This window comes from Chiloscyllium plagiosum, chromosome 9 (assembly GCF_004010195.1).
Source record: "Chiloscyllium plagiosum isolate BGI_BamShark_2017 chromosome 9, ASM401019v2, whole genome shotgun sequence".
Lineage (NCBI taxonomy): Eukaryota > Metazoa > Chordata > Chondrichthyes > Orectolobiformes > Hemiscylliidae > Chiloscyllium > Chiloscyllium plagiosum.
This window is the reverse complement of record NC_057718.1, coordinates 15,361,329-15,374,362: the sequence shown is the minus strand read 5'-3', so window position 1 is coordinate 15,374,362 and position 13,034 is coordinate 15,361,329. Positions and strand designations below refer to the sequence as shown.

The window sequence follows — 13,034 nt, the reverse complement described above, 5'->3', positions numbered from 1 at the left end:
GGTCATTACCAATGGGGTACGATCAAACAATTTTAATATTTCTAGGGGTAGCCGGCAGGGCTGTCCCCTTTCACCATTACTTTTTACGTTGGTGATTGAACTGTTGGCAGAGGCCATTCGTGGGGATCTCAATATATCAGCTCCAGATGTGGGGTCAAAATTACATAAGATCTCGCTGTATGCAGATGATGTTCTAATTTTCTTGACAAATCCAGCAGTTTCAGTGCCTTGCCTGATGCAATGCATTCACGCGTTTCACGCTTTTCAGGGTATAAGATTAATTTCGCTAAATCAGAGGCTATGCCTATGGGTGGTCTTACGAAAGAGTTGGCTCTTGAGAGTGACTATAGATTCCCATTTAGGTGGTCACAGGGGGGTTGTGTGTATTTGTGCATATTCATTACTCCAGTTCTGGATTGGCTGTTCAAAGCCAATTTTACTCAATTATTTGAAAAAATTAAACAAGATCTCCAAAGATAGGAGGCACTTCCAGTCTCATGGTTGAGTCGGAATTCACTTATTAAGATGAATATTCTCCCTTGTTTGCTATACTCTATACGGATGCTCCCCCTGAATTTCAATAAACAAACACTCAGGAGACTGAACAGTTGGTTCAGCTCCTTTATCTGGCACCGTAAATGGCCCCTCATTACATTAGCCAAACTGCAGTTGCCTCACAGATTGGGGGGGGAGTAGACCTTCCGGACATTAAAAATTACCAATTAAGCTCGCTTTTGACCTATGTGAGTGATTGGGTTTGTGAGGACCCTCTTTCAATATGGCTAGATATCGAAGTCTCCCAGGCAAGGTGCCCCCTTACTACTTTGCTGTTTTTGGACAAAGTGAGGACAGTAAGGGAATATTGCCATAACCCAATAGTCATCAATACTGTTAAAGCATGGAGGGCAATTTGGCAGAGGGAAGGTAATATTGGCAAAACATCTTTGTTTACACCTTTAGTGAGTATGCCAAGTTTTAAACCAGGTATGATAGATTCAGGATTTAAACATTGGGCAGCTAGGGGTATATCTTGCATGGGTGATTTATGAGAGGGAGATGTAATGATGTCCTTCGATTAGTTAGTACGGAAGTACGAGTTACCTAATAGAGGCCTCTTTCATTTTTTTCAAGTTAGGGATTTTATTCAAAAAAAAGACCACACTTTTGACTGATCCCTACAAAACTGACATAGAAAGAGGGGTACTACGGGCTAAGAGTACACTCTCTGTCAGTACTTTATATCACCAATTTGGGGTGCCACCTCAGAGGAGTCTGATCGACTCTGCAAGATGTGGGAAAGAGAGCTGGGTGTTGAAGTTTCTTCAGAGGCATGAGAGGATATTTGGGAGAATGCAAGAAAGATATCAATTTGCAATACGACCCATGCTTTACAGTTGAAGATTCTCCACAGGGTCCACTTAGCCCCAGACCGTTTGTCAAAATTTAAACCGGGGCATCTTCAGCATACCCGTCTGTACGGGTACTCTTACCCAATCAATTTGCAATAGGGCCCATGCTTTACAGTTGAAGATTCTCCACAGGGTCCACTTTGCCCCAGACCGTTTGTCAAAATTTAAACCAGGGGCATCTTCAGCATACCCGTCTGTACGGGTACTCTTACCCATTGTCTTTGGTCTTGTGACAGGCTTCAAACATATTGGAGCGCTGTGGTGGGTGCAATGGAGAGGATTTTAGGTGTAGGGGTGGAGAAGGGCCCTATTTCTCTCCTTTTGGGCCTACCCATTGTATTTCCTGCAGACTCGCATAAGGCAAAACTTTTCAATATTCTTACATTCTGTGCAAGGAAGAATATCTTGCTAGGTTGGATATCAGAAAACCCCCCCAGGCCTGTCGGGTTGGCGGAAGATTGTTATGGAGCATATTCCCCTGGATTTTCTCACAAATATGGTACACCACAAAACTGAGAATTTTTACAAGACATGGCAACCCTTTTTGAAATTCCTGGACACAGATTTATCTGCCACACTAACAAGGGCTTTTATATAGCTGTAACTGTGGAGGAACTGTGAATGTATGAGTGTTTTGTTTGGCTGGGCTGAGTTATTACTATTTATTTGTTTGTTGTTAGGTATTTATTTAGTTAGTTAAATAGCTAGTTTAGGTTTTTTTAAAATTTTATACTTCTCTATATATGCTTATACATTCGTATAGGAGGGTGGGTTGAAGAATTGTTTTTATTATTTGGGTTTAGTTTTGTACTATTTTTGTACTGTTTTGAATTGCATTGTTTTGTATTTGTTGTAATATTTAAAAATCTATTTTCTCTTAATAAAAATAGTATTAAAAAAAAATGGCAGGAAGGATTGACAATCTCACTCCAGGAGTTATGCATATCATTTTCCTTTCACACAGTGGCAGCCAGCAGTGTGAAGCCAACATATTTTGTGACAAACAAGATGTTTCTGGAAGGGGCTCAATACTAGGGCCTTAGGTTTTGGTGGAATATTTCGAATGATTAGACTTAATGCATGATAAAGATTTTTTTTCAGAAGAGACAAAAACGATGCTGTGGTTGATAGAGAGGTGGAAAACTGCAAATTGCAGGAAGATACTAACGAATTGGTCAGGCAGACAGAAAATATAATTCAATCTGGGGAAGCAATTAGTTATGTTGAAATTGTATAAAACATCAGTTAGGCCACTGCTCTGATTAGCATATTACAAGAAGGTTATGATCACCCTAAAAAAAAGGGTAGAAGAGGAGATTAAGTGATGTAGTTAGCAAATGGAGAATTTAACTTACAACCTGGATAGATTTTGGAACACCCAAGACCTCAAGGTGAAGTTTGTAAAATTGAGAACCTGGAGAGTGAATGTGAAAAAACTCTATTTTCCATTGCAGATATAAATAATTTTTCATCATAGTTAAAAAGTGCTTGGAAATGCATTTTGAGTACTATTTACACGGCTGCAATGGAATTAGGCTGGATAGCTGTCAGGTTTTTGATGAGTTGACCGTTTGCCTCCTTGGGATAGCATTTTAAGGCCATCATATTGCTGTGCTGGGACTCACGGCCTGTACCACATGGAGGTGACTAGCATCAGTATACAGTTCACTGTAGTACGTATTACACACACCTTACAGGCTACCAGGCTCAATGGAAGTGTGGCAGGCAGCTTTCGACAATGGGGAGCATTAAACTATCAAGGAGGCGAACATGTCAATGTGTGGCACCATGCTACAGCAATGTCAGACCGGAAGCATCTGCCATTAGCTTAATAACCAATGTACTGTGATTCAAGGACAGTATGAAAGTCAAAAATCACACAACACCAGGTTATAGTCCAACAGGTTTACATGGAAGCACTAGCTTTCAGAGCACTGCTTCTTCATTAGGTGGTCGTTCCGAAAGCTAGTGCTTCCAAATAAACCTGTTGAATATAACCTGATGTTGTGTGATTTTTAACTTTGTACACCCCAGTCCAACACCGGCATTTCCAAAGTACGAAAGTTAAATGGGAGAAATTCTCTAAGTGAAGGGAGACTACAGTCAGCCAAGAAGTTTGTACAATTAAAACACTCTGGCAGATAGGGAGTTGATCCCACTAGAATCTGAGGATCTGTGTCCTTGCAGTCCAAGTATTGGGCCACAGTTAGTTCTGCAGGCCAAATGCAAGCTGTCCAGGAACTACAAGTCAGTCTAATGAGGTGCTGTTGAGACATCATGGGAATTGGGCCAATGTTTCCTGCAATCAGTGTGGGGGGAATGGAGTATGATGGAAATGGATGTAAAAGCAGTCAGTGGTGACATAAGAGTGAGATGTGTGAGGTGCCCCAGTAAGGGAGCAGGACGTGAAGAGGGCATGAAGATTAGCAATTTGGGAAGAGGTAGGTGAGAGCTACAAAGCAGACAGGATGCATGCAGTACTGAGAGGTGTAGTCCATAAGCCTTGATGAGATGCATATGATGACAGCTACAATGAGCGCTGGTACCGTGTGAGAGAAATATCGGATAGAAGATGATAGCACTTAACTTGCAGAGTGCAAATGTTCCGTGATATTCTTTCAACACTGCCAGGCATTCCTTTTCACCCAAGCTACAGTTGATGTTCAGGCTGGCTGTGTCCAGTGGAAACAGTACTCAGGTGGTTGACTGAAACAAAAAAGGATAGCCCTGTTCTCCCCAGGATGTTGTCCAAGGTGGGGAGCAATTATTCTTTATCTCCAGATCATGTCGACAGTAATAACAGTCAAACACCGCAGTTCCTCTCTGGCAGCATTTGAAATGGCACACACCTGAGTTTTTCAAAAACGGGTGGTAGAGGCATGCAAGCCAGAAAATTCCAGAGGTAGGTTAAGCGTTTCCAGCCATGCAGCTGGTCAGATCCCAGAGATTGCACCCAAGAACCCAGTTGTCTAACTAGAGAGGGTGAACAGTGCAAGATTGCATGAGAAAAGTTGCTCCAAGCCATGGCAGACTGGGTGTCATGAGTCTCACACACAAAATATGATCTGTAAATGGGAAAGTTCAATTTTCTGTTTCATTATGGCATAGCTATGACATTATCACCACGACATTTTAAAAAAAACACTGAATTTTTAAAAAATAACAATTTGTCACCAGAATTATGATAAGCATTAATGTTTGCACTCAAGTGCAGAGAATAAGCATGGAGGTAAACCATATTCTCAATTACATTTTAGATGGGCAATAAATGCTGAGGAGAAAGTGAGGTCTGCAGATGCTGGAGATCAGAGCTGGAAATGTGTTGCTGGAAAAGCGCAGCAGGTCAGGCAGCATCCAGGGAACAGGAGAATCGACGTTTCGGGCATAAGCCCTTCTTCAGAAAAATAAATGCTGGCCTATTCATCAACGCCTACATCCTATGACTGAATAAAAATAATTATTACTCAGAACCTGCACTACAACAGTGACATTTTGCAAGTTCTTTGGTGGCTGCAAAGTGCTTTGAGACCTCCAATGGTCTTCACTCAGGCAGGGTTGGTGATAGATCCATCAGTGAAGTTGGCAGCTTGCACATCACCACAGATCAGGTGGAATGGCAGTACATTTCTGGGGACAAATATTTGAAGATACACCACAAGCCTTTATAGTTACCAGAATCAAAAGATGCAAGTCCTCAACCTCATACTTCGGCATTTCTGAAGTCACTCAGCATATTCATTGCTTTCTCAAATTAACTTTCGCCACAGCGTCAGTCACAAGCCAGGGACTCCCAGGGTCAATGGACAGGTTTGATCTCTTCAGGGACGTTTTGAGAAACACCTGATGCATTTCAGCTGTTCAGGGATAGAAATAGAAAATAGGAGAAGGAAAAGGCCATTGCTGCTTATCAAGCCTATCTGTCATACAACGTGATCACGGCTAATCCTCTATCTCAATATCATACTCTCCCCAATCCACTTGACACTTTTCGTCTTGAGAAATCAATTTCATTCTTAAAACATGTACAGTTACTTGGGCTCCAGATTTTTCCATTTTGAGGCACCTGTAGTTGGTTACCTAAGTCTCCAAAATCATTTCAGAACACTGCATCATTGTTTTCATAACTTTTCATAATTTATGTCTCTGGTTCTGAAACATGCTTTGTCTCAATTAGACTATTGCAGATCTACCGTATTCATCAAGGCAAGGTTTCCAACATATGGGAAAAAATGGACTGTAAGGAGTTTAGATGTTTAGAGGAAAGGCTCAATTTCTCACAAACACTGTCACTCAGTGATCAAAAATGAAATACTTTCAGTTTTGGATTGGAGGCGGTGTCAGTTGAACATTTTCCTACTTCATTGTTCAATTATTTCCACCCCAGAGTTATTTGCTGGAAGCAAGGTCCAGCCTTGCAATGAGGAATGTGGAATGGATCTCACAGTTTGTTTCAGCCCAGTGTTCATAGAGATTGGATCATGGTTAGCTTCTCATCATGGATAGGATGGAGGATAATGCCAAATTGCTGGAGTCAGCTGAATGTGAAGAGAATATTCCATAAACTGTCATGATTGACAGTCAAGCCTCCATTCTTTAGGAGCCCATTTAACCAGAAATCCCAATGTCATGAAAGTTCTCTCTGATGATATGGAAAGTTACTTCATCTGTAAAACAGCATTTGGGAGAATCTCAGATTTCTTTTTCTGAATTTAGGGACCTGACTGACGTCTTTCAGGTATTGAGCCAGATCCATCTAATACATGCTAAAGAAACTGGAAATATTGCTTCCATTTATAAATTCAAATTTTATTGTGGCAAATAGAGGAGTGAGACAGGGAAAGAAATCAGTTCACTCTTGCTAACTCTGGACTGGAACAAGAACATTTATAGAAAGGGTAAGAAGGCAGCCTAGTATTTTGGGTTTATCGCATTGGCATTTTTGCACAAAGATAAAACAACAAGTATGATCTGACAACTGCATAACATTGCATGTTAATATTAGCCCATTGAAAATTGTTTAAGATGCTTTACACTAGCCAAACTGAATATTTTGTGTGTTGGGTTTAAAATCAGAGTAGTGTATAAAAATGCAAAGTATCAGGGAATCAAATAAAATTGGCCCTATATTTTCCTTTGAATTGATCCCTAGAACCCAACACGTTATCCACACTCCCAGAAAATGCAAAATTGTCTCTCAAGCTACAGTAAATTTAAAATGCACCTGCAATTTTTGATCTCTAACGTCCTAATCACCAACTGTGTTTAAGACAACTTCATGGAGTCACCCAAATGTTACTATTCTCCCAAAATTAGGAGACTTTGATTTAAATATGTATCTTCACTACTGCATACGCTACACTTCACACGAATACCACTCAGGAGAAATTATCACTAGATTCTTAATCCAAAGACCTGGATGGCATTCTGGTGACCTGGTTCAAATTCTATCATGGCAGATGGTAGAATTTTAATTCAATAAGAAGTTTGGAATCAAGAATCTAATGATGACCCTGAAGCTTTTGTCGACTGTTGGAAAATTCCGTCTGGCTCACTAATGTCCTCTTGTTAGAGAAACTACCATCCTACTGGATCTGGCTTAGACATTATTCCAGACCCACGGCAACATGATTGACTCTTAATTGACCTGAAAAAGGAAAAAAAAAGGAAAACAGATACACCACCTGGAGTTGACCTCGGTACCAGAAATGACAATGGCAAAAACAACACCGTTGACCATTTGAGGCCTCCTTAAGAACATCACGGAGTCTGTGCCAAAATTAGGAGCTGTCTCACAGACTAGTCAAGCAACAGCCTGAACCACTTATATTCACTGAAACATACCTTGTAAAGTCTCAGATACTACCATCACCTGATGTGTCCTGGCCCACTGGCAGGCAGGCCCAGCACAGGGGGCAGCACAGTATATATGATTGGGAGGGAGTCACCTTGGGAGTCCTCAACATTGAGTCATATGGCATCAGGTCAAACATGGGCAAGGAAACCACATGCATACTATCACTCCCTTCAGTGATGGACTGTTATGAGTTGTTGGTGTACTGTACCTTTAAGAGAGTTAAAAGCTAGCAGGGACAGCACCATGTTCTCAATAAGATACAATGTAACATGTGGTCCAGCTGAGGATCTGAAACCTGAATACAGGCTGAGGTAACTAGTTGTTGTCAGGAACAACCGCATAACAGATGTTCTGACTAACTTAGATGGCAATAAAATGGCTTCTTGGTTGCAAATTGACAATCTGCTAAAAGCTGCATAAAATGGCTTTTAATTCTGCTATAGCTGCGCAATTCACTAACCACACTCTTTCAATAGAGATTAGCAGACAATGCTCCCTTTATAGCATAGAAATAACTAGACTAGATAAGACATCACTGGCCATAAGTGACCTTCAGATGCAGGTGCAAAGACTGGGTTAGCGAGATGAGGGTCGCCATTTTAAGAATGGTTTGATAGTAGCATGCTAGTCAAGCCCTAAAGAACATTTGATATGGACCAGGCCAGACGCCCTCAAAACATTTCAAGAAAGTGGCCCAGACCCTAACTTTGCTAGTTGTTTTAAGCAGGTGTAAAGCAGATATTGCATGAGAGATGTTGCTGGTCAAACCATGTAGTTGTAAATAAATTGTTTTGTTTAAAACATTACCAAACAAAACACAAACAAAAAAGAGAACAGAATGCCAAATAACTATCTGAAAGTTCAACAGATCATCCCAACTTAAATGATGCTGTTCCCAATACTTGTAACAAACCCCATAAACATCCTTTAGCACAAAAATCAAACAGGTTTTTACAGGAGAGAACTCAGAGAGGAGGATCAGCATTGACCACTTCTTTGGGTCAAGCAGCTTTTACAACTGCCTGACAGCTTTCAATGAATAGCCAGACCAAAGAAAAACTGAGTTGGAAGAACTAGCCACTTCACTTGCATTGTACAAGTGATTTTTTTCTAATAACGTGAAAGCCTTTTGACTGAGGCACTGTCTGGTAGATGTAATGAAATTGACCCGAAAACCCATCGAAATCCAGATTTTTCAAAACCACTGTCTTTTACAAACTCTCTGAAAAACACAGCCAAGGACAACATAACCTGGCTCAAGGAGCAGCAGCATCACACATTACTGCTGGACCAGGTGGTGAAGGAACCAATAAGAAATAACATACTTGACCTCATCCTCAACAACCTGCCTGCTGGAGATACTGATGTCACCACAGGAAGGTGTAAGAGTGATCACCAAACAATCCTTGAGGAGACAAAGTCCCACCTTCACATGGAGAATAGTGTACATCGTGTCGTATGGCACTATCACCGTGCTAAATGGGATAGACTTTGAACAGATCTAGCAACTCAAGACTGGGCCCACAGCACCTCATGGATGCATCAGCAGCTACAAAATCTCAAAAAAATCTCCCCACTCTACAATGACCATCAAGCCAAGGTACCAACCCTGCTTCAATGAAGAGTGCAGTAGAGCATACCAGCAGGAGCACCAAGAATTCCTAAAAATTAGGTTGCAACCTGGTGAAGCTACAAAACAGTGCTATTTGCATGCCAAATAGCATAAATAGCAAGTGACAGACAGAGCTCAGCAATCCCATAATAAACGGATCAGACCTAAGCTCTGCAGTCTTGCCAGGTCTGGTTGTGAATGGTGGTGGACAATTTCAACAACTCACTGGAGGCAGCGGCTCCAACAGTATCCCAATCCTCAATGTTGGGGAACCCAGAACATCAGTTCGAAACGTAAGGTTGAAGCATTTGCAACAATCAGCCAGAACTGCCAACTGAATGATCCATCTTGGTCTCCTCCACAGGTCCTCAGCATCACAGACATCAGTCTTGAACCAATTTGAATCACTCCAAGTGATGTCACATAGTGGCTGGAGACACCAGATACCGCAAATTCTAATAGCCCTAAAATCACTCCGGCAATTGTACTGAAGATGTGAGCTCCAGAATTTGTCCTATGGATAGCAGAGGTGTTCCAGCATCTTGGCTGCAACACTGACATCTTCCTGGCAATGTACAAAATTGCCCAGCTATGACTTGAACACCAGGCCAAATCCAACCCGACCAATTACCACCTCATCAGTCTACACTTGATCATTATAAAATGATGGAAGGTGTCATGAGCAGAGCTATCAAGCAACACCTGCACAGCAATAATTTGCCCAGTGACACCCAGTTTAGGTTCCGCCAAGGCCACTCACCTCCTGACTTCATTACAGTCTTGGTTCAAATATGGACAAAAGACCCAATTTCCAGGAATGAGATGAATGACAGCCTTTGACATCAAGGCTGCATTTGTCCTAACGTGGCATTAAGGAGCCCTAGCAAAACTGGAATCAATGGATAAACACTCTGCTGATTACAGTCATACCTGACATATAGGAGGATGGTTCTAGCTGTCAGAGGTCAGTCATCTCAGCTCCTGGACATCACTGCACAGGTTCCTCAGAGTTATGCTCAAGGCCCAGCCATCTTCAGCTGCTTCAATAACCTTCTCTCCATAAGATCAGAAATGCAGACATTCGCCGATGACTGCACAATTTGCAACTCTTCACACACTGAAGCAGTCCATGTCCAGGTGCAGCAAGATCTAGACAACATCCAGGCTTGGGCTGACAAATCACAAATAATACTCATGCCACACAAATGCCAGGTAAAGTGCATCTCTAAAAAGAGGTAATCTAACCACTCTTTGATATTTAATAGAGTTCCCATCACTGAATCCCCCATAATCAACATCCTGGAGATTAGCATTAACCAGAAATTGAACTGGACTAGCCATACAAATAGTGGCTACAAAGGCAGGTAAGAAGATAAGAATTGCAGCAAGACAACCGCATCCAAGTGGAAAGACAAGAGCAGTAGATATATGGGAACATCACCACCTGCAAGCTCTCCTCCAAGCCATTCACCATCCAAACTTGGAAATGTAAGACCACATCAAAATCTTGGAATTCCCTCAACAGCACTGAGCACCGACCTATAGCACATAGACTGTAGTGGTTCAGTCCTTCTCAAGTGCAGCCAGTGACAACTACGTCCCACGAGTGAATAAAATAAATAAGAGAGCTAAAAAGAACTCAAACAATCAATGGCACAACAGGAAAACTGAATCCTGCAAAACATAGGAATAACCATCCAATGCTTCATACTCAAGATAACAATCCCTACATTGACTAATTCTTACTCTTAAAAACTAGTGCAGGTTTGGATCAACAGAAGCACTTTCAAGTCTAACGTATACATCTGGATCAAGCCCCAACCCAGGACTTGAATACTTCATGCTGGTTAACATCTCTGTGCATTATTGAGGTTATGATGAAAGGAATAACAATTTGAAAATACATATTCTTTATTGTAGTAAATCAGAGTCAGAGATGTACAACATGGAAACAGAGCCTTCAGTCCAAATCATCCATGCCGACCAGACATCCTAACCTAATCTGGTCCAACTTGCCAGCCATATCCCTCTAAACCCTTCCTATACATATATCCTTTTAAATGTTGTAATTGTAACAGCGTCCACCAATTTCTCTGGCAGCTCATTCCATACACACACCACCCTCTGCACGAAAGTTACCCCTTAGGTTCTTTTAAAATCTTTCCTCTCTCACCCTAAACCCATGCCCTCTCGTTCTGGGCTTCCCCCCTCCTCTGGGAAAAAACCTTTTCTATTCACCCTATCCATGCCACTCATGATTTTCCAAAGCTCTATGAGGTCACTCTACAGCCTCTGAAGCTCCCGGGAAAACAGTCCCAGCCTATTCAGCCTCTTCCCAAAGCTCAAACCCTCCAACCGTGGCAACATCATTGTAAATCTTTCTGAACCCTTTCAAGTTTCATAACATCCTTGTCACATCTTCCAAGTTGCATACAGCCTTTTTTAATGGGCAAAGGACGTTAAAACCCATTTATCTCATCATTCAGTATAAGTTTGTTGTCATGTTTGCCTTAAAATCAAAAGTTAATTTCAAAGTTGTCTAACTAAAAGGCTGAAAAGAAAATGGGATATGCTTTGAACTCAAAAGGTGCGATAGAAATATAGCTCTTTCATTTAATAACAGAGGTTCAAATGCACCACAGGGAACAGAAACAATGCATTAAAGGAGTGGAGATTATGAACTGATGAAAGAAAATGGTTGTAATTAAATTTTACAATACAGCTGATGGCTTACGGAAAACGTTACACCCAACAAGTCATGCTCCAGCTGTTGAACTTGTATTGCCACAGTCTCAAAGGAATCAGCCGAGATCGTGGGTGGTGGAAACAGGTAAGTTCCACCTTATATGCTGTGGTACTATAATTTCTATTTCTCTATCAAAGATTTGGATCTGCTTTTATTTCCTCTCAAAGATTATCCAAAAGCACAGGTATTCATTTTGCAATCAATTATCTTACAAAGACAAGCAAGCTTACCATAAAGAGAGTTGGGTATGCCTTTGATATGTAAAGAATTATAAGTGCCAATAAAATATATAAATTCCAAAGTCTCTGCCAAAGTTGATTAAGTAGTTGCAGTGCATTATAGATATTAACAGTTCTGCTAGTTTTTTTGATGTGTGGAGATAATTTTTTTTTTAAAAAGTTCTTTTAAAACTAGGTTTCTCAAAGTGCCTTTCTCTCATGCAGTGAACAGCAACCGTGAAATAAGCTTGACAAATTTAATGAAACAGGTCCCAAGATGGCCCAGTGAAAAACAGATTTTGCAGACCTTAGCAAACCTCAGCAAAATATTTCATAAACCTACACTTTGCAAAGAATGCAAAACTAATTAATAACTGCCATGAGCGGACAAATTCAGTTACTTTAGGGTATGATTCCTACAAAATGCAATCTTCAAATGAAGAATAAAACTTGGGAGCAGAAACAATTATTGGTTGTTAACAAGTGAATGAGACCTTTCCATCTCCTCGTAGCCCTGATGCTTCTAACAAGCAGTTAAAGCAGTCAGTCAATCAGTTGACAGTGGAAAGAACGTCCCTGTTAGAGTAATCATACATATGCTCTCAATGGAGTAAGCTTGATGGACAAAAGACCTTTAGTTATTACAAATATTTATAGTTATTGGAATAGATGCACATAAGACTTTCTCTTATTCTCAAGTTTTATTGTGATTGTGACACAAACTACCACTCATCTAAAACCTTAAAAATCACACAACACCAGGTTATATTCCAACAGGTTTAATTGGAAGCACACTAGCTTTCGGAGCGACACTCCATCAGGTGATTGTGGAGGGCTCGATCGTAACACAGAATTTATAGCAAAAATTTGCAGTGTGATATAACTGAAATTATACATTAAAGAATTGATTGTCTGTTAAGCCTTTCATCTGTTAGAATACAGTGATAGTTTCACTTCTTTCATGTGTAAATCACAAAACCCTTTTTTTAAAGTTGCATTCTCGGGTTAGCTGTTAACAATGGTGATAGCGAGACAATATGTTGAAGGTGTTAGCCCCCTGTGTTCTCTGTCTATAACCTGATGTTTAGATTGACTCCAATCTAAAAAGTGAGATAACAGAGTTTTACATAAATTCATGCAGTTTCTGAGCTCAGAGTTCTACATGAATGTATGTAGTTTTTGAGCAAAGTGCAAT

The 13,034-nt window shown here is 40.7% G+C and overlaps 1 protein-coding gene across 3 annotated transcripts in view; it reads right to left on the bottom strand.

Moving 5' to 3' along the window:
• Positions 1-13,034, bottom strand: part of cnsta (consortin, connexin sorting protein a) — a 96,084-nt gene that overhangs the window by 71,675 nt on the left and 11,375 nt on the right. Inside the window, exon 2 of one of the 3 annotated variants that reach the window (XM_043695434.1) lies at positions 5,082-5,263. The exons of the other annotated variants lie outside the window; for them this stretch is intronic. The gene's annotated coding sequence lies outside the window, so the exon portion shown is untranslated. The remainder of the gene's footprint in view (positions 1-5,081; positions 5,264-13,034) is intronic. 3 annotated transcript variants of the gene reach the window in all.